Source organism: Rhinoderma darwinii, assembly GCF_050947455.1.
Source record: "Rhinoderma darwinii isolate aRhiDar2 chromosome 1 unlocalized genomic scaffold, aRhiDar2.hap1 SUPER_1_unloc_11, whole genome shotgun sequence".
Taxonomy (NCBI): Eukaryota; Metazoa; Chordata; class Amphibia; order Anura; family Rhinodermatidae; genus Rhinoderma; species Rhinoderma darwinii.
Window position 1 is genome coordinate 91,094 of NW_027461647.1, and position 12,477 is coordinate 103,570.

The 12,477-nt window shown below is 42.0% G+C and overlaps 54 pseudogenes; all 54 read right to left on the reverse strand.

The window, feature by feature from the left end:
- Positions 1–45: 45 nt before the first annotated feature.
- Positions 46–164, reverse strand: LOC142668993 (5S ribosomal RNA; annotated as a pseudogene).
- Positions 165–231: 67 nt separating this feature from the next.
- LOC142668437 (5S ribosomal RNA) lies at positions 232–350 on the reverse strand (annotated as a pseudogene).
- A 67-nt stretch (positions 351–417) lies between these two features.
- Positions 418–536, reverse strand: LOC142668275 (5S ribosomal RNA; annotated as a pseudogene).
- Positions 537–790: 254 nt separating this feature from the next.
- Positions 791–909, reverse strand: LOC142668359 (5S ribosomal RNA; annotated as a pseudogene).
- Positions 910–976: 67 nt separating this feature from the next.
- LOC142667851 (5S ribosomal RNA) lies at positions 977–1,095 on the reverse strand (annotated as a pseudogene).
- Positions 1,096–1,348: 253 nt separating this feature from the next.
- LOC142668449 (5S ribosomal RNA) lies at positions 1,349–1,467 on the reverse strand (annotated as a pseudogene).
- Positions 1,468–1,534: 67 nt separating this feature from the next.
- LOC142668195 (5S ribosomal RNA) lies at positions 1,535–1,653 on the reverse strand (annotated as a pseudogene).
- A 67-nt stretch (positions 1,654–1,720) lies between these two features.
- On the reverse strand, positions 1,721–1,839 carry LOC142668979 (5S ribosomal RNA; annotated as a pseudogene).
- A 67-nt stretch (positions 1,840–1,906) lies between these two features.
- Positions 1,907–2,025, reverse strand: LOC142667724 (5S ribosomal RNA; annotated as a pseudogene).
- A 67-nt stretch (positions 2,026–2,092) lies between these two features.
- On the reverse strand, positions 2,093–2,211 carry LOC142668217 (5S ribosomal RNA; annotated as a pseudogene).
- A 432-nt stretch (positions 2,212–2,643) lies between these two features.
- On the reverse strand, positions 2,644–2,762 carry LOC142668835 (5S ribosomal RNA; annotated as a pseudogene).
- Positions 2,763–2,829: 67 nt separating this feature from the next.
- Positions 2,830–2,948, reverse strand: LOC142668994 (5S ribosomal RNA; annotated as a pseudogene).
- Positions 2,949–3,015: 67 nt separating this feature from the next.
- LOC142668397 (5S ribosomal RNA) lies at positions 3,016–3,134 on the reverse strand (annotated as a pseudogene).
- A 67-nt stretch (positions 3,135–3,201) lies between these two features.
- LOC142668842 (5S ribosomal RNA) lies at positions 3,202–3,320 on the reverse strand (annotated as a pseudogene).
- Positions 3,321–3,387: 67 nt separating this feature from the next.
- LOC142668929 (5S ribosomal RNA) lies at positions 3,388–3,506 on the reverse strand (annotated as a pseudogene).
- Positions 3,507–3,573: 67 nt separating this feature from the next.
- Positions 3,574–3,692, reverse strand: LOC142668107 (5S ribosomal RNA; annotated as a pseudogene).
- A 67-nt stretch (positions 3,693–3,759) lies between these two features.
- LOC142668186 (5S ribosomal RNA) lies at positions 3,760–3,878 on the reverse strand (annotated as a pseudogene).
- Positions 3,879–3,945: 67 nt separating this feature from the next.
- LOC142668120 (5S ribosomal RNA) lies at positions 3,946–4,064 on the reverse strand (annotated as a pseudogene).
- Positions 4,065–4,131: 67 nt separating this feature from the next.
- Positions 4,132–4,250, reverse strand: LOC142668792 (5S ribosomal RNA; annotated as a pseudogene).
- Positions 4,251–4,317: 67 nt separating this feature from the next.
- On the reverse strand, positions 4,318–4,436 carry LOC142668703 (5S ribosomal RNA; annotated as a pseudogene).
- Positions 4,437–4,503: 67 nt separating this feature from the next.
- Positions 4,504–4,622, reverse strand: LOC142668995 (5S ribosomal RNA; annotated as a pseudogene).
- Positions 4,623–4,689: 67 nt separating this feature from the next.
- On the reverse strand, positions 4,690–4,808 carry LOC142668108 (5S ribosomal RNA; annotated as a pseudogene).
- A 67-nt stretch (positions 4,809–4,875) lies between these two features.
- On the reverse strand, positions 4,876–4,994 carry LOC142668187 (5S ribosomal RNA; annotated as a pseudogene).
- Positions 4,995–5,061: 67 nt separating this feature from the next.
- LOC142668443 (5S ribosomal RNA) lies at positions 5,062–5,180 on the reverse strand (annotated as a pseudogene).
- A 67-nt stretch (positions 5,181–5,247) lies between these two features.
- LOC142668988 (5S ribosomal RNA) lies at positions 5,248–5,366 on the reverse strand (annotated as a pseudogene).
- A 67-nt stretch (positions 5,367–5,433) lies between these two features.
- Positions 5,434–5,552, reverse strand: LOC142668365 (5S ribosomal RNA; annotated as a pseudogene).
- Positions 5,553–5,619: 67 nt separating this feature from the next.
- Positions 5,620–5,738, reverse strand: LOC142668461 (5S ribosomal RNA; annotated as a pseudogene).
- A 67-nt stretch (positions 5,739–5,805) lies between these two features.
- Positions 5,806–5,924, reverse strand: LOC142668868 (5S ribosomal RNA; annotated as a pseudogene).
- Positions 5,925–6,177: 253 nt separating this feature from the next.
- LOC142668700 (5S ribosomal RNA) lies at positions 6,178–6,296 on the reverse strand (annotated as a pseudogene).
- A 67-nt stretch (positions 6,297–6,363) lies between these two features.
- LOC142668893 (5S ribosomal RNA) lies at positions 6,364–6,482 on the reverse strand (annotated as a pseudogene).
- Positions 6,483–6,549: 67 nt separating this feature from the next.
- Positions 6,550–6,668, reverse strand: LOC142668996 (5S ribosomal RNA; annotated as a pseudogene).
- A 67-nt stretch (positions 6,669–6,735) lies between these two features.
- On the reverse strand, positions 6,736–6,854 carry LOC142668404 (5S ribosomal RNA; annotated as a pseudogene).
- Positions 6,855–6,921: 67 nt separating this feature from the next.
- LOC142667824 (5S ribosomal RNA) lies at positions 6,922–7,040 on the reverse strand (annotated as a pseudogene).
- A 67-nt stretch (positions 7,041–7,107) lies between these two features.
- Positions 7,108–7,226, reverse strand: LOC142668473 (5S ribosomal RNA; annotated as a pseudogene).
- Positions 7,227–7,293: 67 nt separating this feature from the next.
- On the reverse strand, positions 7,294–7,412 carry LOC142668439 (5S ribosomal RNA; annotated as a pseudogene).
- Positions 7,413–7,479: 67 nt separating this feature from the next.
- On the reverse strand, positions 7,480–7,598 carry LOC142668815 (5S ribosomal RNA; annotated as a pseudogene).
- Positions 7,599–7,665: 67 nt separating this feature from the next.
- LOC142668830 (5S ribosomal RNA) lies at positions 7,666–7,784 on the reverse strand (annotated as a pseudogene).
- A 67-nt stretch (positions 7,785–7,851) lies between these two features.
- On the reverse strand, positions 7,852–7,970 carry LOC142668796 (5S ribosomal RNA; annotated as a pseudogene).
- A 253-nt stretch (positions 7,971–8,223) lies between these two features.
- LOC142668894 (5S ribosomal RNA) lies at positions 8,224–8,342 on the reverse strand (annotated as a pseudogene).
- A 253-nt stretch (positions 8,343–8,595) lies between these two features.
- LOC142668343 (5S ribosomal RNA) lies at positions 8,596–8,714 on the reverse strand (annotated as a pseudogene).
- Positions 8,715–8,781: 67 nt separating this feature from the next.
- On the reverse strand, positions 8,782–8,900 carry LOC142668906 (5S ribosomal RNA; annotated as a pseudogene).
- A 67-nt stretch (positions 8,901–8,967) lies between these two features.
- Positions 8,968–9,086, reverse strand: LOC142668131 (5S ribosomal RNA; annotated as a pseudogene).
- A 67-nt stretch (positions 9,087–9,153) lies between these two features.
- Positions 9,154–9,272, reverse strand: LOC142668476 (5S ribosomal RNA; annotated as a pseudogene).
- Positions 9,273–9,339: 67 nt separating this feature from the next.
- LOC142668547 (5S ribosomal RNA) lies at positions 9,340–9,458 on the reverse strand (annotated as a pseudogene).
- Positions 9,459–9,525: 67 nt separating this feature from the next.
- Positions 9,526–9,644, reverse strand: LOC142668307 (5S ribosomal RNA; annotated as a pseudogene).
- Positions 9,645–9,711: 67 nt separating this feature from the next.
- Positions 9,712–9,830, reverse strand: LOC142668103 (5S ribosomal RNA; annotated as a pseudogene).
- Positions 9,831–10,827: 997 nt separating this feature from the next.
- On the reverse strand, positions 10,828–10,946 carry LOC142668934 (5S ribosomal RNA; annotated as a pseudogene).
- A 67-nt stretch (positions 10,947–11,013) lies between these two features.
- LOC142667836 (5S ribosomal RNA) lies at positions 11,014–11,132 on the reverse strand (annotated as a pseudogene).
- Positions 11,133–11,199: 67 nt separating this feature from the next.
- On the reverse strand, positions 11,200–11,318 carry LOC142668485 (5S ribosomal RNA; annotated as a pseudogene).
- Positions 11,319–11,385: 67 nt separating this feature from the next.
- On the reverse strand, positions 11,386–11,504 carry LOC142668729 (5S ribosomal RNA; annotated as a pseudogene).
- A 67-nt stretch (positions 11,505–11,571) lies between these two features.
- On the reverse strand, positions 11,572–11,690 carry LOC142668253 (5S ribosomal RNA; annotated as a pseudogene).
- A 253-nt stretch (positions 11,691–11,943) lies between these two features.
- Positions 11,944–12,062, reverse strand: LOC142668494 (5S ribosomal RNA; annotated as a pseudogene).
- A 67-nt stretch (positions 12,063–12,129) lies between these two features.
- LOC142668019 (5S ribosomal RNA) lies at positions 12,130–12,248 on the reverse strand (annotated as a pseudogene).
- A 67-nt stretch (positions 12,249–12,315) lies between these two features.
- LOC142667845 (5S ribosomal RNA) lies at positions 12,316–12,434 on the reverse strand (annotated as a pseudogene).
- Positions 12,435–12,477: the final 43 nt, after the last annotated feature.

The window sequence follows — 12,477 nt, forward strand, 5'->3', positions numbered from 1 at the left end:
CCTATTTAATCTATTGTGAAACAAAATCTAAACGACATAATAAAAAGTCAACCGCACCACGGATTCCCAGACAGTCTCCCACACTGGTACAAGCGAGGCCTTAAGCTGTGTAACTTCTGCGATCTGACGAGAGCAGGGACATTCAGCTTAGAATGGCCATTGACATTAAATGCTTTAATCCATAGTCCTATTTAATCGATTGTGAAACAAAATCTAAACGACATAATAAAAAGTCAACCGCACCACGGATTCCCAGACAGTCTCCCACACTGGTACTAGCGAGGCCTTAAGCTGTGTAACTTCTGCGATCTGACGAGAGCAGGCACATTCAGCTTAGAATGGCCATTGACATTAAATGCTTTAATCCATAGTCCTTTTTAATCGATTGTGAAACAAAATCTAAACGACATAATAAAAAGTCAACCGCACCACGGATTCCCAGACAGTCTCCCACACTGGCACAAGCGAGGCCTTAAGCTGTGTAACTTCTGCGATCTGACGAGAGCAGGGACATTCAGCTTAGAATGGCCATTGACATTAAATGCTTTAATCCATAGTCCTTTTTAATCGATTGTGAAACAAAATCTAAACGACATAATAAAAATTAGACCGCACCACGGATTCCCAGACAGTCTCCCACACTGGTACTAGCAGAGGCCTTAAGCTGTGTAACTTCTGCGATCTGACGAGAGCAGGCACATTCAGCTTAGAATGGCCATTGATGTTAAATGCTTTAATCCATAGTCCTATTTAATCTATTGTGAAACAAAATCTAAACAACATAATAAAAAGTCAACCGCACCACGGATTCCCAGACATTCTCCCACACTGGTACTAGCGAGGCCTTAAGCTGTGTAACTTCTGCGACCTGACGAGAGCAGGGACTTTCAGCTTAGAATGGCCATTGACATTAAATGCTTTAATCCATAGTCCTTTTTAATCGATTGTGAAACAAAATCTAAACGACATAAAAAAAAGTCAACCGCACCACGGATTCCCAGACAGTCTCCCACACTGGTACTAGCGAGGCCTTAAGCTGTGTAACTTCTGCGATCTGACTAGAGCAGGCACATTCAGCTTAGAATGGCCATTGACGTTAAATGCTTTAATCCATAGTCCTATTTAATCTATTGTGAAACAAAATCTAAACGACATAATAAAAAGTCAACCGCACCACAGATTCCCAGACAGTCTCCCACACTGGTACTAGCGAGGCGTTAAGCTATGTAACTGCTGCGATCTAACGAGAGCAGGCACATCCAGCTTAGAATGGCCATTGACATTAAATGCTTTAATCCATAGTCCTTTTTAATCGATTGTGAAACAAAATCTAAACGACATAATAAAAAGTCAACCGCACCACGGATTCCCAGACAGTCTCCCACACTGGTACTAGCGAGGCCTTAAGCTGTGTAACTTCTGCGATCTGACGAGAGCAGGCACATTCAGCTTAGAATGGCCATTGACATTAAAAGCCTTAATCCATAGTCCTATTTAATCTATTGTGAAACAAAATCTAAACAACATAATAAAAAGTCAGCCGCACCACGGATTCCCAGACAGTCTCCCACACTGGTACTAGCGAGGCCTTAAGCTGTGTAACTTCTGCGATCTGACGAGAGCAGGGACTTTCAGCATAGAATGGCCATTGACATTAAATGCTTTAATCCATAGTCCTTTTTAATCGATTGTGAAACAAAATCTAAACGACATAATAAAAATTCAACCGCACCACGGATTCCCAGACAGTCTCCCACACTGGTACTAGCGAGGCCTTAAGCTGTGTAACTTCTGCGATCTGACGAGAGCAGGCACATTCAGCTTAGAATGGCCATTGACGTTAAATGCTTTAATCCATAGTCCTATTTAATCTATTGTGAAACAAAATCTAAACGACATAATAAAAAGTCAACCGCACCACGGATTCCCAGACAGTCTCCCACACTGGTACTAGCGAGGCCTTAAGCTGTGTAACTTCTGCGATCTGACAAGAGCAGGCACATTCAGCTTAGAATGGCCATTGACATTAAAAGCCTTAATCCATAGTCCTATTTAATCTATTGTGAAACAAAATCTAAACAACATAATAAAAAGTCAACCGCACCACGGATTCCCAGACAGTCTCCCACACTGGTACTAGTGAGGCCGTAAGCTGTGTAACTTCTGCGATCTGACGAGAGCAGGGACTTTCAGCTTAGAATGGCAATTGCCATTAAATGCTTTAATCCATAGTCCTTTTTAATCGATTGTGAAACAAAATCTAAACGACATAATAAAAATGCAACCGCACCACGGATTCCCAGACAGTCTCCCACACTGGTACTAGCGAGGCTTTAAGCTGTGTACCTTCTGCGTTCTGACGAGAGCAGGCACATTCAGCTTAGAATGGCCATTGACGTGTAATGCTTTAATCCATAGTCCTATTTAATCTATTGTGAAACAAAATCTAAACGACATAATAAAAAGTCAACCGCACCCCCAGACAGTCTCCCACACTGGTACTAGCGAGGCCTTAAGCTGTGTAACTTCTGCGATCTGACGAGAGCAGGCACATTCAGCTGAGAATGGCCATTGACATTAAATGCTTTAATCCATAGCCCTTTTTAATCGATTGTGACACAAAATCTAAACGACATAATAAAAAGTCAACCGCACCACGGATTCCCAGACAGTCTCCCAGACTGGTACTAGCGAGGCCTTAAGCTGTGTAACTTCTGCGATCTGACGAGAGCAGGCACATACAGCTTAGAATGGCCATTGACATTAAATGCTTTAATCCATAGTCCTTTTTAATCGATTGTGAAACAAAATCTAAACGACATAATAAAAAGTCAACCGCACCACGGATTCCCAGACAGTCTCCCACACTGGTACAAGCGAGGCCTTAAGCTGTGTAACTTCTGCGATCTGACGAGAGCAGGGACATTCAGCTTAGAATGGCCATTGACATTAAATGCTTTAATCCATAGTCCTTTTTAATCGATTGTGAAACAAAATCTAAACGACATAATAAAAATTAGACCGCACCACGGATTCCCAGACAGTCTCCCACACTGGTACTAGCGAGGCCTTAAGCTGTGTAACTTCTGCGATCTGACGAGAGCAGGCACATTCAGCTTAGAATGGCCATTGATGTTAAATGCTTTAATCCATAGTCCTATTTAATCTATTGTGAAACAAAATCTAAACGACATAATAAAAAGTCAACCGCACCACGGATTCCCAGACAGTCTCCCACACTGGTACTAGCGAGGTCTTAAGCTGTGTAACTTCTGCGATCTGACGAGAGCAGGCACATTCAGCTTAGAATGGCCATTGACATTAAATGCTTTAATCCATAGTCCTTTTTAATCGATTGTGAAACAAAATCTAAACGACATAATAAAAAGTCAACCGCACCACGGATTCCCAGACAGTCTCCCACTCTGGTACTAGCGAGGCCTTAAGCTGTGTAACTCCTGCGATCTGACGAGAGCAGGGACATTCAGCTTAGAATGGCCATTGACATTAAATGCTTTAATCCATAGTCCTTTTTAATCGATTGTGAAACAAAATCTAAACGACATAATAAAAAGTCAACTGCACCACGGATTCCCAGACAGTCTCCCACACTGGTACAAGCGAGGCCTTAAGCTGTGTAACTTCTGCGATCTGACGAGAGCAGGGACATTCAGCTTAGAATGGCCAATGACATTAAATGCTTTAATCCATAGTCCTATTTAATCGATTGTGAAACAAAATCTAAACGACATAATAAAAAGTCAACCGCACCACGGATTCCCAGACAGTCTCCCACACTGGTACTAGCGAGGCGTTAAGCTGTGTAACTTCTGCGATCTAACGAGAGCAGGCACATCCAGCTTAGAATGGCCATTGACATTAAATGCTTTAATCCATAGTCCTTTTTAATCGATTGTGAAACAAAATCTAAACGACATAATAAAAAGTCAACCGCACCACGGATTCCCAGACAGTCTCCCACACTGGTACTAGCGAGGCCTTAAGCTGTGTAACTTCTGCGATCTGACGAGAGCAGGCACATTCAGCTTAGAATGTCCATTGAAATCAAAAGCCTTAATCCATAGTCCTATTTAATCTATTGTGAAACAAAATCTAAACAACATAATAAAAAGTCAACCGCACCACGGATTCCCAGACAGTCTCCCACACTGGTACTAGCGAGGCCTTAAGCTGTGTAACTTCTGCGATCTGACGAGAGCAGGCACATTCAGCTGAGAATGGCCATTGACATTGAATGCTTTAATCCATAGCCCTTTTTAATCGATTGTGACACAAAATCTAAACGACATAATAAAAAGTCAACCGCACCACGGATTCCCAGACAGTCTCCCACACTGGTACTAGCGAGGCCTTAAGCTGTGTAACTTCTGCGATCTGACGAGAGCAGGCACATACAGCTTAGAATGGCCATTGACATTAAATGCTTTAATCCATAGTCCTTTTTAATCGATTGTGAAACAAAATCTAAACGACATAATAAAAAGTCAACCGCACCACGGATTCCCAGACAGTCTCCCACACTGGTACAAGCGAGGCCTTAAGCTGTGTAACTTCTGCGATCTGACGAGAGCAGGGACATTCAGCTTAGAATGGCCATTGACATTAAATGCTTTAATCCATAGTCCTTTTTAATCGATTGTGAAACAAAATCTAAACGACATAATAAAAAGTCAACTGCACCACGGATTCCCAGACAGTCTCCCACACTGGTACAAGCGAGGCCTTAAGCTGTGTAACTTCTGCGATCTGACGAGAGCAGGGACATTCAGCTTAGAATGGCCAATGACATTAAATGCTTTAATCCATAGTCCTATTTAATCGATTGTGAAACAAAATCTAAACGACATAATAAAAAGTCAACCGCACCACGGATTCCCAGACAGTCTCCCACACTGGTACTAGCGAGGCGTTAAGCTGTGTAACTTCTGCGATCTAACGAGAGCAGGCACATCCAGCTTAGAATGGCCATTGACATTAAATGCTTTAATCCATAGTCCTTTTTAATCGATTGTGAAACAAAATCTAAACGACATAATAAAAAGTCAACCGCACCACGGATTCCCCGACAGTCTCCCACACTGGTACTAGCGAGGCCTTAAGCTGTGTAACTTCTGCGATCTGACGAGAGCAGGCACATTCAGCTTAGAATGTCCATTGAAATCAAAAGCCTTAATCCATAGTCCTATTTAATCTATTGTGAAACAAAATCTAAACAACATAATAAAAAGTCAACCGCACCACGGATTCCCAGACAGTCTCCCACACTGGTACTAGCGAGGCCTTAAGCTGTGTAACTTCTGCGATCTGACGAGAGCAGGAACTTTCAGCTTAGAATGGCCATTGACATTAAGTGCTTTAATCCATAGTCCTTTTTAATCGATTGTGAAACAAAATCTAAACGACATAATAAAAATTCAACCGCACCACGGATTCCCAGACAGTCTCCCACACTGGTACTAGCGAGGCCTTAAGCTGTGTAACTTCTGCGATCTGACGAGAGCAGGTACATTCAGTTAAGAACGGCCATTGACGTTAAATGCTTTAATCCATAGTCCTATTTAATCTATTGTGAAACAAAATCTAAACGACATAATAAAAAGTCAACCGCACCACGGATTCCCAGACAGTCTCCCACACTGGTACTAGCGAGGCCTTAAGCTGTGTAACTTCTGCGATCTGACGAGAGCAGGCACATTCAGCTTAGAATGGCCATTGACATTAAAAGCCTTAATCCATAGTCCTATTTAATCTATTGTGAAACAAAATCTAAACAACATAATAAAAAGTCAACCGCACCACGGATTCCCAGACAGTCTCCCACACTGGTACTAGCGAGGCCTTAAGCTGTGTAACTTCTGCGATCTGACGAGAGCAGGGACTTTCAGCTTAGAATGGCAATTGCCATTAAATGCTTTAATCCATAGTCCTTTTTAATCGATTGTGAAACAAAATCTAAACGACATAATAAAAATGCAACCGCACCACGGATTCCCAGACAGTCTCCCACACTGGTACTAGCGAGGCTTTAAGCTGTGTACCTTCTGCGTTCTGACGAGAGCAGGCACATTCAGCTTAGAATGGCCATTGACGTGAAATGCTTTAATCCATAGTCCTATTTAATCTATTGTGAAACAAAATCTAAACGACATAATAAAAAGTCAACCGCACCCCGGATTCCCAGACAGTCTCCCACACTGGTACTAGCGAGGCCTTAAGCTGTGTAACTTCTGCGATCTGACGAGAGCAGGCACATTCAGCTTAGAATGGCCATTGACATTAAATGCTTTAATCCATAGTCCTTTTTAATCGATTGTGACACAAAATCTAAACGACATAATAAAAAGTCAACCGCACCACTGATTCCCAGACAGTCTCCCACACTGGTACTAGCGAGGCCTTAAGCTGTGTAACTTCTGCGATCTGACGAGAGCAGGCACATTCAGCTTAGAATGGCCATTGACATTAAACGCTTTAATCCATAGTCCTTTTTAATCGATTGTGAAACAAAATCTAAACGACATAATAAAAAGTCAACCGCACCACGGATTCCCAGACAGTCTCCCACACTGGTACAAGCGAGGCCTTAAGCTGTGTAACTTCTGCGATCTGACGAGAGCAGGGACATTCAGCTTAGAATGGCCATTGACATTAAATGCTTTAATCCATAGTCCTTTTTAATCGATTGTGAAACAAAATCTAAACGACATAATAAAAATTACACCGCACCACGGATTCCCAGACAGTCTCCCACACTGGTACTAGCGAGGCCTTAAGCTGTGTAACTTCTGCGATCTGACGAGAGCAGGCACATTCAGCTTAGAATGGCCATTGATGTTAAATGCTTTAATCCATAGTCCTATTTAATCTATTGTGAAACAAAATCTAAACGACATAATAAAAAGTCAACCGCACCACGGATTCCCAGACAGTCTCCCACACTGGTACTAGCGAGGCGTTAAGCTGTGTAACTTCTGCGATCTAACGAGAGCAGGCACATCCAGCTTAGAATGGCGATTGACATTAAATGCTTTAATCCATAGTCCTTTTTAATCGATTGTGAAACAAAATCTAAACGACATAATAAAAAGTCAACCGCACCACGGATTCCCAGACAGTCTCCCACACTGGTACTAGCGAGGCCTTAAGCTGTGTAACTTCTGCGATCTGACGAGAGCAGGCACATTCAGCTTAGAATGGCCATTGACATTAAAAGCCTTAATCCATAGTCCTATTTAATCTATTGTGAAACAAAATCTAAACAACATAATAAAATATCAACCGCACCACGGATTCCCAGACAGTCTCCCACACTGGTACTAGCGAGGCCTTAAGCTGTGTAACTTCTGCGATCTGTCGAGAGCAGGGACTTTCAGCTTAGAATGGCCAATGACATTAAATGCTTTAATCCATAGTCCTTTTTAATCAATTGTGAAACAAAATCTAAACGACATAATAAAAAGTCAACCGCACCACGGATTCCCAGACAGTCTCCCACACTGGTACTAGCGAGGCCTTAAGCTGTGTAACTTCTGCGTTCTGACGAGAGCAGGCACATTCAGCTTAGAATGGCCATTGACATGAAATGCTTTAATCCATAGTCCTTTTTAATCTATTGTGAAACAAAATCTAAACGACATAATATAAAGTCAACCGCACCACGGATTCCCAGACAGTCTCCCACACTAGTACTAGCGAGGCCTTAAGCTGTGTAACTTCTGCGATCTGACGAAAGCAGGCACATTCAGCTTAGAATGGCCATTGACATTAAATGCTTTAATCCATAGTCCTTTTTAATCGATTGTGAAACAAAATCTAAACGACATAATAAAAAGTCAACCGCACCCCGGATTCCCAGACAGTCTCCCACACTGGTACTAGTGAGGCCTTAAGCTGTGTAACTTCTGCGATCTGACGAGAGCAGGCACATTCAGCTTAGAATGGCCATTGACATTAAATGCTTTAATCCATAGTCCTTTTTAATCGATTGTGAAACAAAATCTAAACGACATAATAAAAAGTCAAACGCACCACGGATTCCCAGACAGTCTCCCACACTGGTACTAGCGAGGGCTTAAGCTGTGTAACTTCGGCGATCTGACGAGAGCAGGCACATTCAGCTTAGAATGGCCATTGACATTAAATGCTTTAATCCATAGTCCTTTTTAATCGATTGTGAAACAAAATCTAAACGACATAATAAAAAGTCAACCGCACCACTGATTCCCAGACAGTCTCCCACACTGGTACTAGCGAGGCCTTAAGCTGTGTAACTTCTGCGATCTGACGAGAGCAGGCACATTCAGCTTAGAATGGCCATTGACATTAAAAGCCTTAATCCATAGTCCTATTTAATCTATTGTGAAACAAAATCTAAACAACATAATAAAAAGTCAACCGTACCACGGATTCCCAGACAGTCTCCCACACTGGTACTAGCGAGGCCTTAAGCTGTGTAACTTCTGCGATCTGACGAGAGCACTGACATTCAGCTTAGAATGGCCATTGACATTAAATGCTTTAATCCATAGTCCTTTTTAATCGATTGTGAAACAAAATCTAAACGACATAATAAAAATTCAACCGCACCACGGATTCCCAGACAGTCTCCCACACTGGTACTAGCGAGGCCTTAAGCTGTGTAACTTCTGCGTTCTGAAAAGAGCAGGCACATTCAGCTAAGAATGGCCATTGACGTTAAATGCTTTAATCCATAGTCCTTTTTAATCTATTGTGAAACAAAATCTAAACGACATAATAAAAAGTCAACCGCACCACGGATTCCCAGACAGTCTCCCACACTGGTACTAGCGAGGCCTTAAGCTGTGTAACTTCTGCGATCTGACGAAAGCAGGCACATTCAGCTTAGAATGGCCATTGACATTAAATACTTTAATCCATAGTCCTTTTTAATCGATTGTGAAACAAAATCTAAACGACATAATAAAAAGTGAACCGCACCACTGATTCCCAGACAGTCTCCCACACTGGTACTAGCGAGGCCTTAAGCTGTGTAACTTCTGCGATCTGACGAGAGCAGGCACATTCAGCTTAGAATGGCCATTGACGTTAAATGCTTTAATCCATAGTCCTATTTAATCTATTGTGAAACAAAATCTAAACAACATAATAAAAAGTCAACCGCACCACGCATTCCCAGACAGTCTCCCACACTGGTACTAGCGAAGCGTTAAGCTGTGTAACTTCTGCGATCTAACGAGAGCAGGCACATCCAGCTTAGAATGGCCATTGACATTAAATGCTTTAATCCATAGTCCTTTTTAATCGATTGTGAAACAAAATCTAAACGACATAATAAAAAGTCAACCGCACCACGGATTCCCAGACAGTCTCCCACACTGGTACTAGCGAGGCCTTAAGCTGTGTAACTTCTGCGATCTGACGAGAGGAGGCACATTCAGCTTAGAATGGCCTTTGACATTAAAAGACTTAATCCATAGTCCTATTTAATCTATTGTGAAACAAAATCTAAACAACATAATAAAAAGTCAACCGCACCACGGATTCCCAGACAGTCTCCCACACTGGTACTAGCGAGGCCTTAAGCTGTGTAACTTCTGCGATCTGACGAGAGGAGGGACATTCAGCTTAGAATGGCCATTGACATTAAATGCTTTAATCCATAGTCCTTTTTAATCGATTGTGAAACAAAATCTAAACGACATAATAAAAATTCAACCGCACCACGGATTCCCAGACAGTCTCCCACACTGGTACTAGCGAGGCCTTAAGCTGTGTAACTTCTGCGATCTGACGAGAGCAGACACATTCAGCTTAGAATGGCCATTGACGTTAAATGATTTAATCCATAGTCCTATTTAATCTATTGTGAAACAAAATCTAAACGACATAATAAAAAGTCAACCGCACCACGGATTCCCAGACAGTCTCCCACACTGGTACTATCGAGGCGTTAAGCTTTGTAACTTTTGCGATCTAACGAGAGCAGGCACATCCAGCTTAGAATGACCATTGACATTAAATGCTTTAATCCATAGTCCTTTTTAATCGATTGTGAAACAAAATCTAAACGACATAATAAAAAGTCAGCCGCACCACAGATTCCCAGACAGTCTCCCACACTGGTACTAGCGAGGCATTAAGCTGTGTAACTTCTGCGATCTGACGAGAGCAGGGACATTCAGCTTAGAATGGCCATTGACATTAAATGCTTTAATCCATAGTCCTTTTTAATCGATTGTGAAACAAAATCTAAACGACATAATAAAAATTCAACCGCACCACGGATTCCCAGACAGTTTCCCACACTGGTACTAGCGAGGCGTTAAGCTGTGTAACTTCTGCGATCTAACGAGTGCAGGCACATTCAGCTTAGAATGGCCATTGACATTAAATGCTTTAATCCATAGTCCTTTTTAATCGATTGTGAAACAAAATCTAAACGACATAATAAAAAGTCAACCGCACCACGGATTCCCAGACACTCTCCCACACTGGTACTAGCGAGGGCTTAAGCTGTGTAACTTCTGCGATCTAACGAGAGCTGGCACATTCAGCTTAGAATGGCCATTGACGTTAAATGCTTTAATCCATAGTCCTATTTAATCTATTGTGAAACAAAATCTAAACAACATAATAAAAAGTTAACCGCACCACGGATTCCCAGACAGTCTCGAAAAATGGTACTAGCGAGGCCTTAAGCTGTGTAACTTCTGCGATCTGACGAGAGCAGGGACATTCAGCTTAGAATGGCCATTGACATTAAATGCCTCAATCCATAGTCCTTTTTAATCGATTGTGAAACAAAATCTAAACGACATAATAAAAAATCAACCGCACCACGGATTCCCAGACAGTCTCCAACGCTGGTACTAGCGAGGCCTTAAGCTGTGTAACTTCTGCGTTCTGACGAGAGCAGGCACATTCAGCTTAGAATGGCCATTGACGTTAAATGCTTTAATCCATAGTCCTATTTAATCTATTGTGAAACAAAATCTAAACGACATAATAAAAAGTCAACCGCACCACGGATTCCCAGACAGTCTCCCACACTGGTACTAGCGATGCCTTAAGCTGTGTAACTTCTGCGATCTGACGAGAGCAGGCACATTCAGCTTAGAATGGCCATTGACATTAAATGCTTTAATCCATAGTCCTCTTTAATCGATTGTGAAACAAAATCTAAACGACATAATAAAAAGTCAACCGCACCACGGATTCCCAGACAGTCTCCCACACTGGTACTAGCGAGGCCTTAAGCTGTGTAACTTCTGCGATCTGACGAGAGCAGGCACATTCAGCTTAGAATGGCCATTGACAATAAATGCTTTAATCCATAGTCCTTTTTAATCGATCGTGAAACAAAATCTAAACGACATAATAAAAAGTCAACCGCACCACGGATTCCCAGACAGTCTCCCACACTGGTACTAGCGAGGCCTTAAGCTGTGTAACTTCTGCGATCTGACGAGAGCAGGGACATTCAGCTTAGAATGGCCATTGACATAAAATGCTTTAATCCATAGTCCTTTTTAATCGATTGTGAAACAAAATCTAAACTACATAATAAAAATTCAACCTCACCACGGATTCCCAGACAGTCTCCCACACTGGTACTAGCGAGGCCTTAAGCTGTGTAACTTCTGCGATCTGACGAGAGCAGGCACATTCAGCTTAGAATGGCCATTGACGTTAAATGCTTTAATCCATAGTCCTATTTAATCTATTGTGAAACAAAATCTAAACGACATAATAAAAAGTCAACCGCACCACGGATTCCCAGACAGTCTCCCACACTGGTACTATCGAGGCGTTAAGCTTTGTAACTTCTGCGATCTAACGAGAGCAGGCACATCCAGCTTAGAATGACCATTGACATTAAATGCTTTAATCCATAGTCCTTTTTAATCGATTGTGAAACAAAATCTAAACGACATAATAAAAAGTCAGCCGCACCACGGATTCCCAGACAGTCTCCCACACTGGTACTAGCGAGGCATTAAGCTGTGTAACTTCTGCGATCTGACGAGAGCAGGGACATTCAGCTTAGAATGGCCATTGACATTAAATGCTTTAATCCATAGTCCTTTTTAATCGATTGTGAAACAAAATCTAAACGACATAATAAAAATTCAACCGCACCACGGATTCCCAGACAGTCTCCCACACTAGTACTAGCGAGGCCTTAAGCTGTGTAACTTCTGCGATCTGACGAGAGCAGACACATTCAGCTTAGAATGGCCATTGACGTTAAATGATTTAATCCATAGTCCTATTTAATCTATTGTGAAACAAAATCTAAACGACATAATAAAAAGTCAACCGCACCACGGATTCCCAGACAGTCTCCCACACTGGTACTAGCGAGGCTTTAAGCTGTGTAACTTCTGCGATCTGACGAGAGCAGGCACATTCAGCTTAGAATGGCCATTGACATTAAAAGCTTTAATCCATAGTCCTTTTTAATCGATTGTGAAA